The sequence below is a fragment of the Triturus cristatus genome, chromosome 1_1 (genome assembly GCF_964204655.1).
Source record: "Triturus cristatus chromosome 1_1, aTriCri1.1, whole genome shotgun sequence".
Taxonomy (NCBI): domain Eukaryota; kingdom Metazoa; phylum Chordata; class Amphibia; order Caudata; family Salamandridae; genus Triturus; species Triturus cristatus.
Window position 1 is genome coordinate 179,688,548 of NC_140579.1, and position 19,344 is coordinate 179,707,891.

A 19,344-nucleotide genomic window follows, 5' to 3' on the forward strand; every position below is an offset into this window, starting at 1 on the left:
AGGTCCCTGTGCCCTCCTTCCCTCTCACTAGCGCTAGGGGTTATTCTCCATTCACTATAGGCGACATTCAGGTTATCCCACAGCAGTAGTCAGAGTCTCAAGAGTCCCACTCTGACTCTTTTAAAATTCAAAGGTTTGGGGCGTGGCCAAGATAGTGGGCTGAAGGGACGTGCAGCCTCTGAGCTCCCGCCGGCGGCCTGTTATAGCATCGGCCCCTGGGCCGCATTAGCGATCACTGACCCCGCTTGGGGGCCGTCGGAGTGCCGCAACAGACAGGAGGGACACCGGAGTGGCGGTGGGCCCGGGGGGAGCTTCCCTCCCGAGTTATCTGGAGGAGCGGCCCTGGTGCGTGGCGCCCAGCGAGGCCTAGTCTGCAGGGGCCTGGAGTGGTGGTGGCGGCAGCAGCGGTCTAATGGGAGCAGCGGCTGCAGACGAGATCGGCGCCCCCGAAGCTAGGTGGTGATCGTCGGGGACCCGGAGGCCCTGGAACGGTGGCACCGAGTTGATCTGGGAAAATGAGCGGGAGCTAGGAGGCTGACAGACACCGTGTAGATTTCTTGGCTGCGGAGGCGGGGCCCGAAGCGAGGTGGGTGTCCCTAGCTGTGGAGGCCCTTGCCGCGACTCATCTGAGGGGGCCCAGCCTTAGCGATTGGAGGGCCGGAGGTCCCAGCAGTATGGTGTGTCGACGTTGGTGAGCCTGCAGCCAGAGCGGCGACGACTGATTCCCTCAGTCAGAGGGAAGGAGAGCTGAGACACGAAGCAGCGAGGGTGGCCGCGTCGCCAGAGCGGCAGAGACGGACATACGACTGGCCGGAGGAGGCCTGCTGACCAGGTTAGTGGGGCGTCACCTGGGATTTCCTTGAGGGTCGGCCCGCCGCCCTCGGCTCGGCGGGGAAAGGCGATTGCCGAGGCGGAGGTTGTGGACGCCTTAATCGTTGGAGGGAGTGGCCGCCGTCTCAGAGACTGGCTAGCGGGCTGAAGGTGCTTGAGGAAGGGATTTCTTGACCTCTGGAGGGAACTGGGGGCCCGAGGGGGGCTGGAAGTTTGGTACGGGGCTAAAGAGGTTGGGACTCGTTGATGAGCCTGGGTCCCCGTGGTTGTCCTGGCGCCAGGCGGGGTCGCGTCTCTCCTCGGACGAGCTGGTGGCGGTGGCGAGTTATGGTCCTCCCTAAGGGCCGCAAAGACAAGACATTGAAGGAACTCTTCGCAAGGCCACAGGTTGGGCCCACGACGGACGCCGTGGCGGCGAGTGCGCCCTGTCCCCAACCTGCGCAGACAGATGGAGCTGAACAGATCAGCAAGTCTTTTTTAGAATCCATGTTCACTGCCCTGAGAGCAGACATTCAAAACCTTCAAAAGGAATTCACGGCGGAGCTTAAAGAAGTTCGCTGAGATGTAGACGGCATCGGGGAAAGAGTCTCCGCACTAGAGGACAAAAGTGATGGGCGTGACACGGAGCAGGCGGCGTTGCAACAAGAGATCATTCGGATCCGTGATCAGAAGGTTGACCTCCAGACGCACGTAGAGGACCTGGAAAATCGGTCTCAGAGCCATAACATACGAATCCGCGGATAGCCGAATACTCGAAAGACCTGTTTAGCTTCACGAGAGAACTCTTTAATCATATCCTGGATCGACCACCGGAGTCGGAGTTGCGGATCGACCGGGCGCATAGAGCAGGTCCTCCGCGACCCTCGTCCGCCATTCCGTCCGACATCTTAGTGTGTGTACAAGATTATCGCACTAAAGAGGACATACTTCGTAAAAACACCCGGTGGTGTTTCGTGACCATGCGCCGGTTCTTTACCAGGATCTCTCGGCCCTCACGCTCCATAAACGTAGACTTTTCAAACCAATCACAATGCATCTTCAGCAGCGCAACATTCCGTATAGCTGGGGGCACCCCTTTCGCCTGGTGTTCCGCATTGATCCCACGCTATACCAATTGCGCTCTTTGTTAGAGGCAGCTAAGCTGTTGGGGGTGGAGCTACCCATGGAGGACAGCAGAGATGATGGGCCCCCGGTGGACGCAAAGGATGCCAGGCCTGGGTGGCGCCAACAGGGTGCGCTAAGAAACCGCCAGTGGTGGAGATCCTCAGGGCCCAGCAAGCAGCTTTAGAGACTGTGTCCGCGGGACTGAACAACTCCCCACCCGGCTGAGTTAAGCGACACTTGCAGCCTACTTGATTCCTTGGTTCCTGTGCAGACTGTCGGCGGGAGGGGGGCTTTCCCATGGTGGTACCTTATTCCACGTTGCTGACTTACCATTCACCGGAAGGTGGAGGACACTTGTTCTGGACTTTTCTTGTTCAAATGTTGGGATGTTTGGGTAGGGTTTGGGGGTAACTGATGGCGGGGGGGGGCAGGGGGTTCCACGTCCATCATTGGGTGGAGTTGCGACAGACACGCTGGCGCGGGGAATACACACCGCTCGTCCACGGCAGGTTCCCCTTTCAGGTGATGCGCTGCTTACCTTGCGTTCCCTGGGTTTTCTGGATAACGTGAATGGCCCCGCACACGCTTTAAGTATTAACTCTCAATGTTCGGGGTCTTAACCACCCAGTTAAGCGCAGAGCCATATTGTCCTGCTTAGAGAACACGCAGGCCGATATCGGTCTCCTCCAAGAGACCCACCTCCTGACTCAGGACTGTCACCGGCTCCGATCCCGAAAGTTTCCGACACAGCTCTTTTCTTCTGGTCCCACCAAGGCTGCGGGGGTGGCGATCTTGGTGTCCCAGCGGTTCAGGGGGGGAAGTTCTGCAGAAAGAGGCGGAAATTAGAGGTCGGTTATTAGTTTACAGGTTTGCTTTGGGTGCCTTGACCTTCACCATTGGCTCTCTCTACGCCCCTAATGAGGGTCACGAGCACTTTTTGCAGTCCGCTCTCACGGAGGTCACGGCCACAAGTGACCGCAATATTCTCCTGTGGGGGGGATTTGAATCTTGTTTATGATAATATACGAGACAGATCTTGCCAGCGCACACAACAGACTGGCGCGCTCTCGGCAGCGGAACTTGATCGCCTACACGACCTGGGGTTGTGCGATTTGTGGCGTAGCTTCCATCCGCTGAGCCGGGAATTCTCTTATTATTCTCATGCACATAAGACGTGATCGGCTGGATTACCTCTTGGCCTCTTCCTCGGTCAAGGAGATGGCATTAGAGGCTGAGATAGGAGTGGCTTCGCTTTCCAACCATGCTCCAGTGCTTACTACTTTGACTTTGCTGCCGGTGGTGCGGCCGGACAGGGTATGGCGCGGCCGGACAGGATATGGCGCCTCAGGGACACTTTGTTACACCGGGAAGATGTGATAGTGCAGATCCGAAGATCTATCACTGATTTTCTTTCGCACAACGTCAATACTGACACAACCTTAGCGACACAGTGGGCGGCGCTGAAGGCAGTCCTCAGAGGAGAGTTTATTGCTATTTCGGCCGCCGACAATTTAGAGCGTGGACGTAAGCGGGAGGAGCTTACACAAAAAACTAAGGCATTGGAGCAAATACATCAGAGGACGGGCGCCCCCAGGGTGTGGCGCCAGCTCAAAGCAGTACGACAGCAGCTGGCGGCTCAAGATAGAGCAGAGTACGCTGCCCTGCGATTAAAGCATGCCTATTACACTGGGGGGGGGATAGGTGCGGACGCCTTCTCGCCCATAAACTCCGGGGAGGTCCGGAAACGTCAGGGGGTCCGCGAGATCTGTAAAGAGAATGGTACGAGAGTTACAGAGGACAGGGATATAGCCGAGGTATTGCGTGAATATTGCGCTAACCTGTATGCCAGCTCCCAATTGACCGCTGATAATGGGGCGTTTTTTTTAGATTCGGTCACGCTCTCAACTTTGTCCAACCTCCTGGCGGATCAGCTGGATAGAAACATTCGTCCGGTGGAGGTGATTGCTGCCATCTGCCGGTTGAAATTGGCGAAAGCCCCTGGGCCGGATGGCTTCACCGCCATCTTCTATAAGAAGTTTTGTACCCTGCTGGCGCCCCTTCTCACCCAGCTATTCAATTCTTTCTCAGCCGCGGGAGCGATTCTCCCAGACCTTTTGGGGGCTCTCATAGCAGTTATCCCCAGGCCGGGGAAAGATCAGACTCGCTGTGGGGCGTACCGTCCCATCTCGCTGTTGAACGCCGATCTCAAGCTTTACTCGGGAATATTGGCCAGTCGGCAGCACCCTATATGCCAGGTCTTATTGACCCGGATCAGGCGGGGTTCATACCGGAGCGTCAAGCCCCTGACAACACGAAACGTGTCCTGCATCTGGTTGAAAAAGCCTCTCGTACGACGGGAGAATACATGCTGCTCACAATCGACGCTGAAAAGGCGTTTGATTGTGTCCATTGGCCCTATCTGGAGCAGGTGTTGCTACGGATGGGTCTGGGAGAGAAGTTTCGCACCCATATTTTTAACTGCTAAAAATTTCCGTTGGCGTCGGTTCGGGTAAATGGCCACACTTCTTCTAGCTTCCCTATAGCGCGGGGCACGAGGCAGGGTTGTCCGTTATCGCCTCTGCTTTTTGCTGCCTATATGGAACCCCTTGCCCAGAAGATTAGGCAAAATCCAGAGGTCTCAGGAATTAAGTTTGGGGGATATGTTCATACCATCAGCCTCTATGCGGATGATGTGCTGCTATCTTTATCTAACCTGCCGGCCTGCATGGCGGACCTGGACACATTCGCACGGGTGGTGGGGTACAAGGTGAATGCCGACCAGTCGTTAGTCCTTAGTCTCTCCCTGTCTCCATCCACTCAGGAGTACTTGCAGAGCTCACTCCCCTTCCAGTGGGCGGAGGATTCGGTTCCATACTTGGGGATTCAGTTGGCCTCTACACTCCCGCGGGTGGTGGCCCTCAATTAAGCAGCTTTTCGTCGGAAGCTCTGCAAGGAGCTTGGACGGTGGAAGTACTATACTCTTTCGTGGCTGGTCAAGATTGCGGCGGTTAAGATGTCCATCCTGCCGCAGATTCTATATCTATTCCGCACCGTTCCCCTACATCCGCCTACCGGATGGCTACAGCAGACACAATCAGAACTGGCCCAGTTTATTTGGAATGGGCGGAAGCCGTGAATGAAGAGGTTGTTGTCCACTCTCACCTGAAAACGGGGGCTCGGGATTCCTGATCTACTTCAGCTCTACTTCCGGGCCACACAGCTACGCCACCTGGTGGAGTGGAGTCGGAGAAACATTGGCTGTTTCAGGACCAAGCGGTAGCAGCCCGACGTCTGCAGGAAATCCCCTTTCTGCATAAACAGCATAGGTGTGCGCCCGTTTCAGCAATTCAGGCAGGAATACGGGTTGCCGGAAACGGACCGGCTTCGGTATTTCCAGGTTCGACGGGCGGGTTCGCCCATTTGCAGATCAAAGGCTTTCCCAGTACGAGCGATGGTTAATAACGCGCACATCAGACAAACAGCTAATCTCCGATCTGTATAGAATGATGCAAGTTCGATTCGCGCACACTTACAACCCGGGTAAGACGCGATGGGAGAGGGAGTTGGGTAGGACTCCGACTCACAAGGAGTGGGAGGGAATATATTATAGGGCCCGACATTCAGCGTACCATATGGGACTCACCGACACATTCACAAAGGTTGGGACCTACTGGTACTACACTCCGGAACGTTTATACGCTATGGACCAAACGAGCGACGCAAATTGTTGGAGGGGCTGTGGGCAGATAGGCACCTTGACCCATTTACTCTGGGAGTGTGAGTATGTCCAGCCATACTGGTTCCAGGTGCTCTATGAGGTGGACAAGCACTTTAATACTGTTATACCGCGCTTCCCAGCGTACACACTGTTGGGCCTCCCAAATCCCCTGACCTACCCACTTAAATCGCGTAGGGGGCGGCAGATAGCCATAGCGCCGGGCTCAGCGACACAGAACATACTTACTCATTGGCGCACTCCCAGCACTCCAACTTTCACGGGATGGGTATACCGGTTGTGGCATGTCCTAGGCATGGAAAAGCTCACGCTAACGCTGGCGGGGGAGGACTCCAAATATGGGGAGCTGTGGAAACCCTTTTTGGCGCTGTTGTCCTCCGAATTTCGGGAGGTCACTTGTCCCCGCTATCTATGCTTGCTGCGTTTATCCGAAGAGCAGAAGGAAGAGTAGGGATCAAGACCTGCCGAGGCGGCGGGGGGGAGAGGCAGATGGACGTGGAACGTGGGGGAGGGGGTGGCTAGGGAGTGAGGGGGGGGGGGTTTAGAATTTTTTTGTTCGGCACCTTACTGGAACTCTTTATGGCATCTCCGGGGTGGGCAAAGTCCGGCTTGGATCTTAAGCATAGGGGTAAGGGTCCCGCCCACTCTTTTTGGACCCGCAAGGTGTTGATTATTTCCTTTGTTGGTGTTTCTCTGTGTGCTTTGAAATGTCAGTAAAAGATTTAAACCATAAAATTTAAAGGTTTTACAGCATCCGAAGACCTATGTGGCAGAACATGTTCCCCCAGGGCCTTCCGACCCCATGGTCAGTCTTGTATAGAACTCATAGCTACATGGGATTATTATAAAAAGAAGAGACCAATAAGGATAATTTGATAAATTGGAAATGGAGTCCGTGCCTAATATGAAAATATTCTGATTGCACGTTTTGTATAATGAACCAAATATGTGTTGAGTGCTGATCATCTTTTTTGCTTTGTGAGAATTTGTTCTTGTTTGGGGAGTTAGGAGGCTGGCTCCCGGATCTTTGCACCACAGAATTTTAATTACTGTGCAAAGAGTGATAAGTGCGATTTATTTGTGTCAGCCTCATCTTTGTGAATAATCAGCACTCATAGCTCGGCACAGGGAAATCTTTCCTTGGATAGTAACTTGCCTTCTGGGTGACGATGCTGCACGCTGACAACTTTCCTGGGCTCAACGGACTCTGAGCGTGGAGTCCTGGTCGCTAATGCTGCATAGCGGCGGTCAGAAAATTTGGGGTACCAACTTGCCTAAGCAGGCTTTTTCAGCTGTTGTGGCCTTGTTCTGTGAACAGGAGGCCAGACAACTGACCTTTATAGTCTTTTGCTTTGGCTGGGTTCATGAACAACTTCTCCACTAGCAGGGTACAGCAGGCACAGTCCTTTCTCCTTTGCTTACCACCAGGTTCAGCAGGTACGGGTCATGCCGGTGCAGCCTCTCTTCGCTGGGTCCTTGGTGCAGTAGGGTAATACTTCTTCAGTCCTCTTCTCCAGTCTGTCAAGATCTGAGGTCTAGGTGTCATGGGTGCCCTTTGTTTAGATCTCGGCTAGACGGTGTATGCGCTGTCTCGAAGAGAGATGTTGTATATACTTTGTGGGCTTTAGCCCACCTATAGGCTTCCCATTTGCGGGCTCCATTGTCGCTCTCCTATTCTTTCTCCCATTTGTCCATGGCACTCATTTGTCCTGCCTCTTCCTGTGTTTACCCATCCCCAAGAGCATGGACCAATTACACTATCCCTCCACTGCTCTCATTTTATGTCCATTTTAGAAACTTTTATTTTTTTTTTTTTTTTTTTTAAGAGCTCTCTTCAGGAGTCTTGGTGTTTCCACTAGCTCCGAGCTCTGTTTCTGTGAACAGGCCTGTAAATTATGTTCTTCTCTCGTTTCTTTAAATTGAACACCCTGAGCGAGTAATCTCCTCGCCCTCATCTTGCATGAGGCTGAGCCTGCCACATAGGTGCTCGTCTGGTCGAGGGGGTCGCATTGACCAGGAGTTGGTGCTCCCCGTTAGGAACCCCTTTGTGCTTGTACTGCTCTTTACCCCACTGCAAAAAGCCAAAATAGGTCTTCTTTATATGTGTGGTTGTGCTTCTATGTGCACATCTCTGCAAATAAACGTGTACCCGTCTGTTCACTTCTAAAGTGTAAGCATGGCCCCAGGAACATGTCTCATGATCTGTTGATTACCAGATTACAGAACTGGAATTGCATCCCCTCCAAAATTCAGCAAGCCTTACTGTTGGACGTGCACATCACATGCCATTTAAAGATATTCCAGTACCTTAGCTACCACATGCTAACTGCACACAGCCCTTTCGGTACTGCATACCGATATCTTACATGACGCGACAGGGCAGTTTCTTATCCGTGGTTCTTCCCCCATCTGTCTGCACACGTTGTGCTTGTTGTGATGATGGCTCGTCTTTGCCTTTACATCCAGGCCGAGACGAGATGCGCATGGGGTGTTGCTGCGTAATGTACACAAATGGACAAGTTTGCATCTGCATGACTTTCCAAGAGTTACTGAACCGCTGTACAAAGTTTCCTTATCCTCCGAACTTCGTCCACGAACCAAAAAGTTTTTCGAAGCATTAGTTCGCTCTTTTTTTCATTTTAGTAAAAATAACTGCAGCCAGTTTCTCATCACATTGGAAAAGCTGTCACATTACAGATAAGACTCAGGAAATGGTATTGCGCAGCTGCACATGTAGTGTGGCGAAGGACTCCTGTTTTTGTTATACACTGTAATATTTATTCTCTTTATTCCTATGAAAAAGTCTGCAGCATGAGGTACTGTCATAAAATCTGTCAATAATGAATGCATAGCATTATTTCTCCTGTATTAGAGTACATTTCATAGATTCACATGCTTGAGTCATTGCTGTCGTCTAGGTGGGAGTCATTAACATAACTTACAGTGGCAAAAGTCATTGAATTTTAATATCTTATCTACTTTATTTAAAAAGATCCAAACTCCAGTTGCTCAGATGACAGCACCCTTAGAACACTCTCTGCTGAGGCATCTTCCCTCAGATTTTCACGGCATGTCATGTGTCTCCCTTAGTTCTGCTCTATTTTTCTGATTTGGTCATTCCAGATTACTTCAACTGTGTTTTATAGTACGTAAGAATTTGGAAAGTAAGGTCTCTTTAAACCTTGTGGGACCTGCGGAAAGAAGAGGCTACACTGTGAAGATCCTCATAGAGAGTGCTTCTACTGCTTCTCTTCCAGGGGATCCTCATCAGTAGTCATAAGCACTGAATATTCCCGCCCATGTGCGGGGACCCCGGAAATAATAAAATCATATATGTAAAAAACATACATATATACAGCTCTGTATATGTATAAACATATATTATTTTTTCCCCAAGCAAATGCAGCCCCTAAAAAAGAAGGCTAGGCAATGTATAAATACACATCCAATAATACATATAGGTATAATAAAACACCTAAATCTCTTTTTTTTTTTTTTTTAATGAGGTAAACACTCATGAGAAAGCAAAAAAAGAGAAAACTGTGTGTAGGAGAGTAGGGTCTGCTTTCTATGTTCACCCCCACTTTTTGCTTTTGCTTTACTGGTTTTCGACTTAGATGTGGCTGTGGGCCTGCTAAAAAGACCCACAGCCCTGCTGTTCTCTCTCTAAATTAATAATATGTACTTTAGGTGCATAACCCATTTGGATAGGATCACCTTATTGGCCCCTGTACAGTGTACCCTAGGTACCCAGGGCATAGGTGTACCCTAGGCCTACCAGGGGCTGCAGCATGTATTATGCCGCCCCTGGCCTGGCCTTCCATTTTGACACAACTGGCTGATCACTCAGCTGGGGCAAGGTCGTGTACTCACCCCTTGCTTAGGTGTAGTATTCCTATACCTAACTTACATATAGACACATGTGTACCTATCAGTCACTCCTATGGCAGGCCTTGACAATCCTGGAGGCAGAGTGCTTGGTAACATGTGAGATGGTGCTCTAGCATGAGCTGAGCCTGTCTGCAGCTTTCGGAACCTTGTCCTTATAGCTGTTCTATGATATAGCCTACCATATACTCTTAAAGTGCCTTATAATCTTAGACGGTTATGGCAACTATGGTTTGGCTTTATCGAAACATGTCGTGTAAGGTGTCTAACACTGTGGGATAATACCCCCATGCCATTTCTGGACATGAGAATATTATTCCCCCCTTCTAGAGGGAAAGACATGTTTGTAGGAGAGTAGGGTCTGCTTTCTATGTTCACCCCCACTTTTTGCTTTTGCTTTACTGGTTTTCGACTTAGATGTGGCTGTGGGCCTGCTAATCAGACCCACAGCCCTGCTGTTCTCTCTCTAAATTAATACTATGTACTTTAGGTGCATAACCCATTTGGATAGGATCACCTTATTGGCCCCTGTACAGTGTACCCTAGGTACCCAGGGCATAGGTGTACCCTAGGCCTACCAGGGGCTGCAGCATGTATTATGCCACCCCTGGCCTGGCCTTCCATTTTGACACAACTGGCTGATCACTCAGCTGGGGCAAGGTCGTGTACTCACCCCTTGCTTAGGTGTAGTATTCCTATACCTAACTTACATATAGACACATGTGTACCTATCAGTCACTCCTATGGCAGGCCTTGACAATCCTGGAGGCAGAGTGCTTGGTAACATGTGAGATGGTGCTCTAGCATGAGCTGAGCCTGTCTGCAGCTTTCGGAACCTTGTCCTTATAGCTGTTCTATGATATAGCCTACCATATACTCTTAAAGTGCCTTATAATCTTAGACGGTTATGGTAACTATGGTTTGGCTTTATCAAAACATGTCGTGTAAGGTGTCTAACACTAGGGAATAATACCCCCATGCCATTTCTGGACATGAGAATATTATTCCCCCCTTCTAGAGGGAGAGACATGTTAAAATCATACTTCAACTGTTAGCCTCTGACCAAAGCCTCAGCATCACAAAATGGATGCTGCTGCCACGACACAAGTCTGACCTCCTGCAGCTGGGAGTGATCCCAGCCAGGGAGGCCTGGACAATAGGTTTCCTGCTTGGGGAGGTGCTAGCACCTCTCCAGACAGCCTTTAGTGTATTGGGGCAGGGTGGGCTGAAAGGAATGAGACATGCCTGGGGCACACAAGGTGTTCCTTGCATAGTCCTGTTCAAACCGGCGCTGGGGCACTCCAGCCCCAGCTCTGGCGCGAAACTGGACAAAGGGAAGTGGGTGTAACCACCCCCTCCCAGGTCCCACCCATAAGGCGTGACCTAGCAGGTATCCCAGCCCCCCAGATTAGTATAAGAGTGGGAGTTGGGCCTCAAGACTTTAGATTATCCTGAACCTGCAAAACTGAACAGAAACTCTGGACCTTCGACATTCGACGAAAGAAGAAGACTGAAGAATCTCCCTTGTAGCCAAGGAGTGGCTACCCTGTGCAAACAGGCACCATCAAGAGACTACCCTTTGCTTTGCGACCGTTCTACGAGGAACCGACTGCAGAGCCCGACCAGAGCCTTGACTTCCAGACTTCTCCGACCCTCATCCACATCTGCAGCAGAGCTGAGATCCGTGGAGGCGACGAGCGACGTGGGACCGGCTACCTGGGAAAAGTGGCTAGTAACTTACAGCGCAGCTTCTGAGGTACCCTCGAAGTTGTGCACCGGGGATTGAGAAGCCCCAACCCCAAGCACCATCTGCACCGAAGACCAGCCCTTCAGCATTTTCCTGCTTGCTGCGTCTGTCCGGTTGCTTGCCCGCTGGCTAGTGGCCTTTGTGACGACGCTCCCTGAAATCTTCTGCGCTGGTTTGGCTCCTCCAGACTGGCTCCCGCTTCTCTGCAAAGAAGAAGCACCCCAGACCTTCCTGGTCTGCACCAGAAGCAAGTCCTTTGTTCTTCGTGGGTTCCGCTTGCCAAGGCTTGGTGAGTCCTAGTCCAACTTCGACGCCGCCGACAGCAAGAGCCTTCGTGGGACAGCTCGCCTCCTGGTCCTGGTCGTCCTCGACGCTTCCTGGTCCTCCTGGCTGCAGCGACAAGCTTCACCTTCACCTGCAACTCTTCACGACATCGCCTGGTTCCTTCCTGGTTCCACGTGGTCACTGGCTAGTGACCTTGACTCTGTCCCTTCTGCTTGCAGGTTTCTTCTCTTCTAGATCCCAGCCTTGGGATCCACCGGACACTCTCCCCTGACTGCCTGTCAGCATCTTTCTTCAGGCATCCATAGGAGTCGACGACGAAAACGACGCATCTTCACCCCTATGCACCCGCAGCCTGTGGGCTAGGTAACTTGGGTACTCCAGTGCTCATCAGGATAGTGACTATCCTAGTGTCTAGTTTTCAAGACTCAACTTCCTAGCTACTCCGGAAGTGTCCTAAATCTACCGTTTTCTAAACTGTAATATTGCTATTGACTTTTACGCATTACGCGTGAGTGTTTCCACTCTGCACACGAATCCCGTGGGCCTCCCACTTCCTAACTAACGCTAGTGTAGTGTAGCCCCAGCGATTCCCTAGGCCTAGGCCTATTCTATTTCCGTGACAGTGGTTCTTATACCACTTATTTAGTATATGGTTTGCGTGGCCCCTAGGGCCTAACTGTATTACTTACCTGTGTGACTTACTGTATGCATTAATAAGACTGTGTTGTACTTACCTCTAATCTCATAAAGAGTGCTGATGGTTTGCTTAGAATAAATACACTTTATTTTATATATATATCTGTTGTGGTGTCCTTTTCATTTGGTATTCAAGGGATTATATATGGTATCACAGCTGGCTTCACATGCCATTCAGAGTTTAGCCTAAGACTGCTCTTGTCCATGCTACCACTAGGATAGCTGGTCTATAAGGTTGACTTTACAACCAATCACCATAAGGGTATTTGGACTGATATAAGGTGTACACTAGAACTAGTGACATCATACATCAGGCCAACTTCTCACATTGGTGAGCAGCGGTTGGGATCTGAGCTTGCTGTTGTAATACCATTGTAATCTTAAGATACTAAATTGAAAGATCACACAGATATTGTCTAGGTACATATAACATAGATTATAATACTTAAGTCCTACTGGACTTTGTAGTTGTAGGTTGAAGGGAGTAACACACCCTGACTACAACTACTAGAGAGGTTTAGTAGATACAACTAGTGTAGGTAGGTGCACACACCACACCCTCACTAGATCATGTCTCTGAGAGGAGATCAAGTGGATGCTCTCTCAGGAGGATCAGGTCTGCAAAAGACCCCCTCTAGATATGATACCTTAACATTCCAGGAGATGAGACAATTGTGTACCTCCAGAGGAATAAAACAGGGTGCAAACCCTACCCTCCTTCAGTTAAGACAACTCCTAGAGGAGTATGACATTCTTAAGGCATCTCAGGCAGGTGCCCTAGGCACAGAGGAGGGTCTACCCACCACAGAGGAGTCAGAGGAGACTTCAGATGAAGAGGTAGACAGCCAGGGCCAAGTAGGAAGACTTAGCCAGGCTAACCTAAGTTTACATGGGAGTTTGCATGGGGTCCCCCCATACAGACCCACAAGTAGGCTTACACAGAGAAGCAGGAGGGACAGATCCCCTTCAAGGGAATCCATCCACTCCCATGTCTCTAACATCTCTAATGCTTCCTCTCACAGGGGAATGACTGCACCTGAGAGAAAGGAGCATGCAGCCAGAATGAGGGAGGCTAATCTGAGGATTCAGAGGGAAGAACTTGCCCTTGCCAAAGAGAAGCTTGCTCTGGATAGAGAACAAAAGTTAAGTGGGTTAGAACCCACTGGTGGCAGCAACATTCCTAGAGATAGAGACAGGCACTATGATAATAGAAACCTGAGCAAGATTGTCCCTCCCTACAAGTGTGGGGATGACATCCACAAATGGATAACTGCTTTGGAGAGAGCTTGCAAAGTACAGCAGGTACCCCAAAGTCAGTGGGCAGCTATCTTGTGGCTCTCCTTCTCTGAGAAAGGAAGAAACAAGCTCCTCACAGTTAGTGATGAGGATGCAGATAATTACACTGTCCTGAAGAGTGCTCTGATTGATGGGTTTGGCCTAACCACTGAACAATACAGGTTGTTGTTCAGGGATACCCAGAAGACACAGACTCAGGACTGGACTGACTTTGTAGATTGTGCCACTAAGGCTCTGGAAGGCTGGCTAATGGGAAGTAAGGTTAAGGACTATACAGGATTGTATAATTTGATCATGAGAGAGCAAATACTTAACAACTGTCAAAACCAGCTATTGCATCAACACCTGATTGATTCTGATCTGACTTCTCCCCAAGAATTGGGAAAGAAGGCAGATAGATGGGTCAGGACTAGAGTTAAGCAGAAAAACCAGAACCAGGGCGGTGATCAGAAAAAGGCAGACCAGAAGGGTAATGAGCAGAAACAAAAAGACCAGAAGTCTTCACCAGGCCCCCAAAAGGCTCAGGGGGAGGGTGGTTCCAAAAAGGATAAAAAGAAAGATGGCCAAAAGAAACCATGGTGCAACTATTGTAAGTCCAACTCACATTGGTTTAGTGAGTGCACCAAAAAGGATAAGCCCCCAGCCACCATTGCCCCTAAGGCAACTGTACCCCCTAGTTCAGCTGTAAGTGGTGGTTCCCAGCAAAAGGGTGTAGTAGGGTTAACCCTGGGAACTGAGGAGGATTCTGGCCTAGTCAGAGTACCTACTCAGGCTGTTCTGTGATGGGGACTTAGCTTTGTCCTCTACTGTAGGCCCCAGTAACCTGGGCAAGTACAGACAGACACCTTTTATCAACCAAAGAATGGCTCAGGCCTACAGGGACACTGGAGCTAGTGTCACAATGGTGACACCTGCTTTTGTGGACCCTGGACAGATCATACTAGGTGAGAATTACCTAGTGACCAACGCTAGCAATGCCACTACCTCCCATAGTGTGGCTATTGTTAACTTCTCCTGGGGAGGGGTAACTGGCCTCAAGAAAGTTGTTGTTAGTTCAGACCTTCCTGTAGAGTGTTTACTGGGCAATGATCTTGAAACTTCAGTTTGGTCTGAAGTGGTGTATAGGACCCATGCAGAAATGCTGGGGATAGATGCACATGTCCTTGCTGTGACCAAGTCACAGGCCAAAAAGTGCACCACTGAACAAGTGCTGGATCCTGAAACTGTGGACCAGTCACAACCCAAGAGAAAGAGCAGTAGGGTTAAGGCTGTGCCTTCCCCCCTGCCTCAGGTGGTGGATCAGCCCTCCCAGGAGGATGATTCTGAGAGCCCTGAAGGAACTGTCCTAGAAGAACTTGAACCTGATCAGGTTGAGTTTCTTGGGACAGGGGGACCTTCAAGGGCAGATCTGAGGCAGGCTCAATTAGACTGCCCCTCTCTTGAACCCCTCAGACAGCTGGCTGCTGCTGAGGCTGCAGGGAATGCTCAAGGTACCCATAGAGTGTATTGGGATGAAGGGCTACTGTATTCAGAGGCTAGAGACCCCAAGCCTGGTGCATCCAGGAGGTTGGTCATACCACTGAAGTTCAGAGGCTTCCTTCTAACCTTGGCCCATGATATTCCCCTTGCAGGACATTTAGGCCAGAACAAGACTTGGGACAGGCTTGTCCCTCACTTTCACTGGCCCCATATGTCAGAAGATACTAAGGAGTTTTGTCGCTCCTGTGTCACCTGCCAAGCCAGTGGCAAATCAGGTGGCACCACAAAGGCCCCCCTCATACCACTACCTGTGGTGGGGGTCCCCTTTGAAAGAGTGGGCATAGATATTGTAGGACCAATGGACCCACAAACAGCATCTGGGCACAGATTCATACTGGTGATAGTGGACCATGCCACCAGGTACCCAGAAGCAATTCCCCTGAGGACCACAACAGCTCCTGTTGTGGCAAGGGCCCTGCTTGGAGTATTCTCCAGAGTGGGCTTTCCAAAGGAGGTCATTTCTGACAGAGGTACCAACTTCATGTCAGGATACTTGACTGCAATGTGGAAGGAGTGTGGTGTTAACTATAAGTTCACCACACCCTATCACCCACAGTGCAATGGGCTTGTTGAGAGATTCAACAAGACCCTAAAGGGAATGATAAAAGGATTACCAGACAAGCTTAGGCGAAGATGGGACATCCTTTTACCCTGCCTTCTGTTTGCTTACAGAGAGGTCCCACAAAAGGGGGTTGGCTACAGCCCTTTTGAGCTTTTGTTTGGGCATCCTGTAAGAGGACCCCTGTGTTTGGTGAAGGAAGGATGGGAGAGACCTCTCAGACAACCCAAACTAGACATAGTGGATTATGTACTTGGTCTCCGCTCCAGGATGGCAGAGTATATGAAGAAGGCTTCTAAAAACCTTGAGGCAAGCCAAGAACTCCAAAAAGCTTGGCATGACCAAAAGGCTGTACTGACTGTTTACCAGCCAGGGCAGAAAGTGTGGGTGTTGGAGCCAGTGGCCCCAGCAGCACTCCAAGACAAATGGTCTGGACCCCACACTATTGTTGAGAAAAAGGGAGAAGTCACCTACTTGGTGGACCTTGGGACTCCCAGAAGCCCCCACAGGGTGCTTCATGTCAACAGATTGAAGGCATATGTTGACAGGGCAGACATGGGGCTACTCATGGCTACAGATGAGGGGCAGGAGGAAGAGAGTGACCCTCTCCCAGACCTGTTGACTCAGAACCCTGATGATGGCTCAGTTGATGGTGTGGTCTTTTCTGACAGCCTCACTGTCCATCAGCAACAGGACTGCAGACAGGTTCTGCAATCCTACAGACATATGTTCTCTCTGACCCCAAGTCAGACAAACTGGTGCACCCACGAGGTGGACACTGGTGACAGTCTGCCTGTGAAGAGTAAAATCTACAGGCAACCTGACCATGTCAGGGACTGCATAAAAGTTGAGGTACAAAAGATGTTGGAGCTGGGAGTCATTGAACCTTCAGAGAGCCCTTGGGCTAGTCCTGTAGTCCTTGTGCCAAAACCTCACACCCAAGATGGTAAGAGAGAGATGAGGTTTTGCGTGGATTACAGAGGTCTCAATGCTGTCACTAGGACAGATGCCCACCCAATACCTAGGGCAGATGAGCTCATTGACAGACTGGCAGCTGCTAAGTTTTTGAGCACATTTGACCTAACAGCAGGCTACTGGCAAATCAGACTAGCTGAGAGTGCAAAGGCCAAAACTGCTTTCTCGACCCCAGGAGGACATTATCAATTTGTGGTAATGCCCTTTGGTTTGAAGAATGCACCTGCCACTTTCCAAAGGTTGGTGAATCAAGTCCTTACTGGGTTGGATGATTATTGTGCAGCTTATCTTGATGATATTGCTCTCTTTAGCTCCACCTGGGAGGATCACCTGGTCCACCTGAGGAATGTTTTAGAGGCCCTGCAAAAGGCAGGCCTCACTATCAAGGCCACTAAGTGCCAGATAGGGCAGAGCAAGGTTGTATACCTGGGCCACCTAGTTGGTGGGGGTCAGGTTCAACCACTGGAGAGCAAGATCCAGACCATAAAGGACTGGGCTCCTCCAACTACCCAGACTCAGGTCAGAGCTTTCTTGGGCCTGACTGGGTACTACAGAAAGTTTGTTAAGAATTATGGGTCCATAGTGACACCACTTAATGACTTGACCTCCAAAAAGATGCCAAAGAAAGTTCAGTGGACAGTAAGCTGTCAAAAAGCATTTGATGACCTGAAGCAGGCCATGTGCAGTGCACCTATTCTGAAAAGTCCAGACTACTCCAAAGAGTTCATTGTCCAGACAGATGCTTCTGAGTTAGGTGTGGGAGCTGTTCTTTCACAACTGAATGTAGATGGTCAAGACCAGCCCATTGCTTTTATAAGTAGAAGGCTGACCCCTAGAGAGAAACGTTGGTCAGCTATTGAGAGGGAGGCCTTTGCTGTGGTTTGGGCCCTGAAGAAGCTGAGGCCATACTTGTTTGGCACTCACTTCAAGATTCAGACAGACCATAAGCCCCTCTTGTGGCTAAATCAGATGAAGGGTGAAAATCCCAAACTTCTTAGGTGGTCCATTTCCCTACAGGGGATGGACTTCACAGTGGAACATAGACCTGGGACTGACCATGCCAATGCAGATGGACTCTCCAGATATTTCCACTTAGAACATGAAGACTCAACTGGTCAAGGTTAGTTTAATGTCCCTAAGTTTGGGGGGGGGTTGTGTAGGAGAGTAGGGTCTGCTTTCTATGTTCACCCCCACTTTTTGCTTTTGCTTTACTGGTTTTCGACTTAGATGTGGCTGTGGGCCTGCTAATCAGACCCACAGCCCTGCTGTTCTCTCTCTAAATTAATACTATGCACTTTAGGTGCATAACCCATTTGGATAGGATCACCTTATTGGCCCCTGTACAGTGTACCCTAGGTACCCAGGGCATAGGTGTACCCTAGGCCTACCAGGGGCTGCAGCATGTATTATGCCACCCCTGGCCTGGCCTTCCATTTTGACACAACTGGCTGATCACTCAGCTGGGGCAAGGTCGTGTAATCACCCCTTGCTTAGGTGTAGTATTCCTATACCTAACTTACATATAGACACATGTGTACCTATCAGCCACTCCTATGGCAGGCCTTGACAATCCTGGAGGCAGAGTGCTTGGTAACATGTGAGATGGTGCTCTAGCATGAGCTGAGCCTGTCTGCAGCTTTCGGAACCTTGTCCTTATAGCTGTTCTATGATATAGCCTACCATATACTCTTAAAGTGCCTTATAATCTTAGACGGTTATGGTAACTATGGTTTGGCTTTATCGAAACATGTCGTGTAAGGTGTCTAACACTGTGGGATAATACCCCCATGCCATTTCTGGACATGAGAATATTATTCCCCCCTTCTAGAGGGAAAGACATGTTAAAATCATACTTCAACTGTTAGCCTCTGACCAAAGCCTCAGCATCACAAAATGGATGCTGCGGCCACGACACAAGTCTGACCTCCTGCAGCTGGGAGTGATCCCAGCCAGGGAGGCCTGGACAATAGGTTTCCTGCTTGGGGAGGTGCTAGCACCTCCCCAGACAGCCTTTAGTGTATTGGGGCAGGGTGGGCTGAAAGGAATGAGACATGCCTGGGGCACACAAGGTGTTCCTTGCATAGTCCAGTTCAAACCGGCGCTGGGGCACTCCAGCCCCAGCTCTGGCGCGAAACTGGACAAAGGGAAGTGGGTGTAACCACCCCCTCCCAGGTCCCACCCATAAGGCGTGACCTAGCAGGTATCCCAGCCCCCCAGATTAGTATAAGAGTGGGAGTTGGGCCTCAAGACTTTAGATTATCCTGAACCTGCAAAACTGAACAGAAACTCTGGACCTTCGACATTCGACGAAAAAAGAAGACTGAAGAATCTCCCTTGTAGCCAAGGAGTGGCTACCCTGTGCAAACAGGCACCATCAAGAGACTACCCTTTGCTTTGCGACCGTTCTACGAGGTGTGGTAAATAATTTAATTACCGGAACTTAATTTGATGCGGAAAATTAACAAGAATAGCTCAGTAAAATAAGAGGCAGAATCCGTGGTATTAGAGGTTCGGAATGGGCTTTATTCCTATACAAAGGAACATAATTCGAATTATGGGCCTTCTATTCCATCACCACGAAAGTTCAGGAAGGAAGGAACAATACATTATTGACAGGTAATCATTTTTATAGAAGAGGCATTACAGTAAAACAGATGCAGGAGGCGTAACAGTCGATAACAGAGATAA

At 50.2% G+C, this 19,344-nt stretch overlaps 1 protein-coding gene across 1 annotated transcript in view; it reads left to right on the plus strand.

The window, feature by feature from the left end:
* The window catches only part of IPO4 (importin 4), a 3,494,625-nt gene that overhangs the window by 535,454 nt on the left and 2,939,827 nt on the right, over positions 1-19,344 (plus strand). The gene's annotated exons all lie outside the window — the stretch shown is intronic.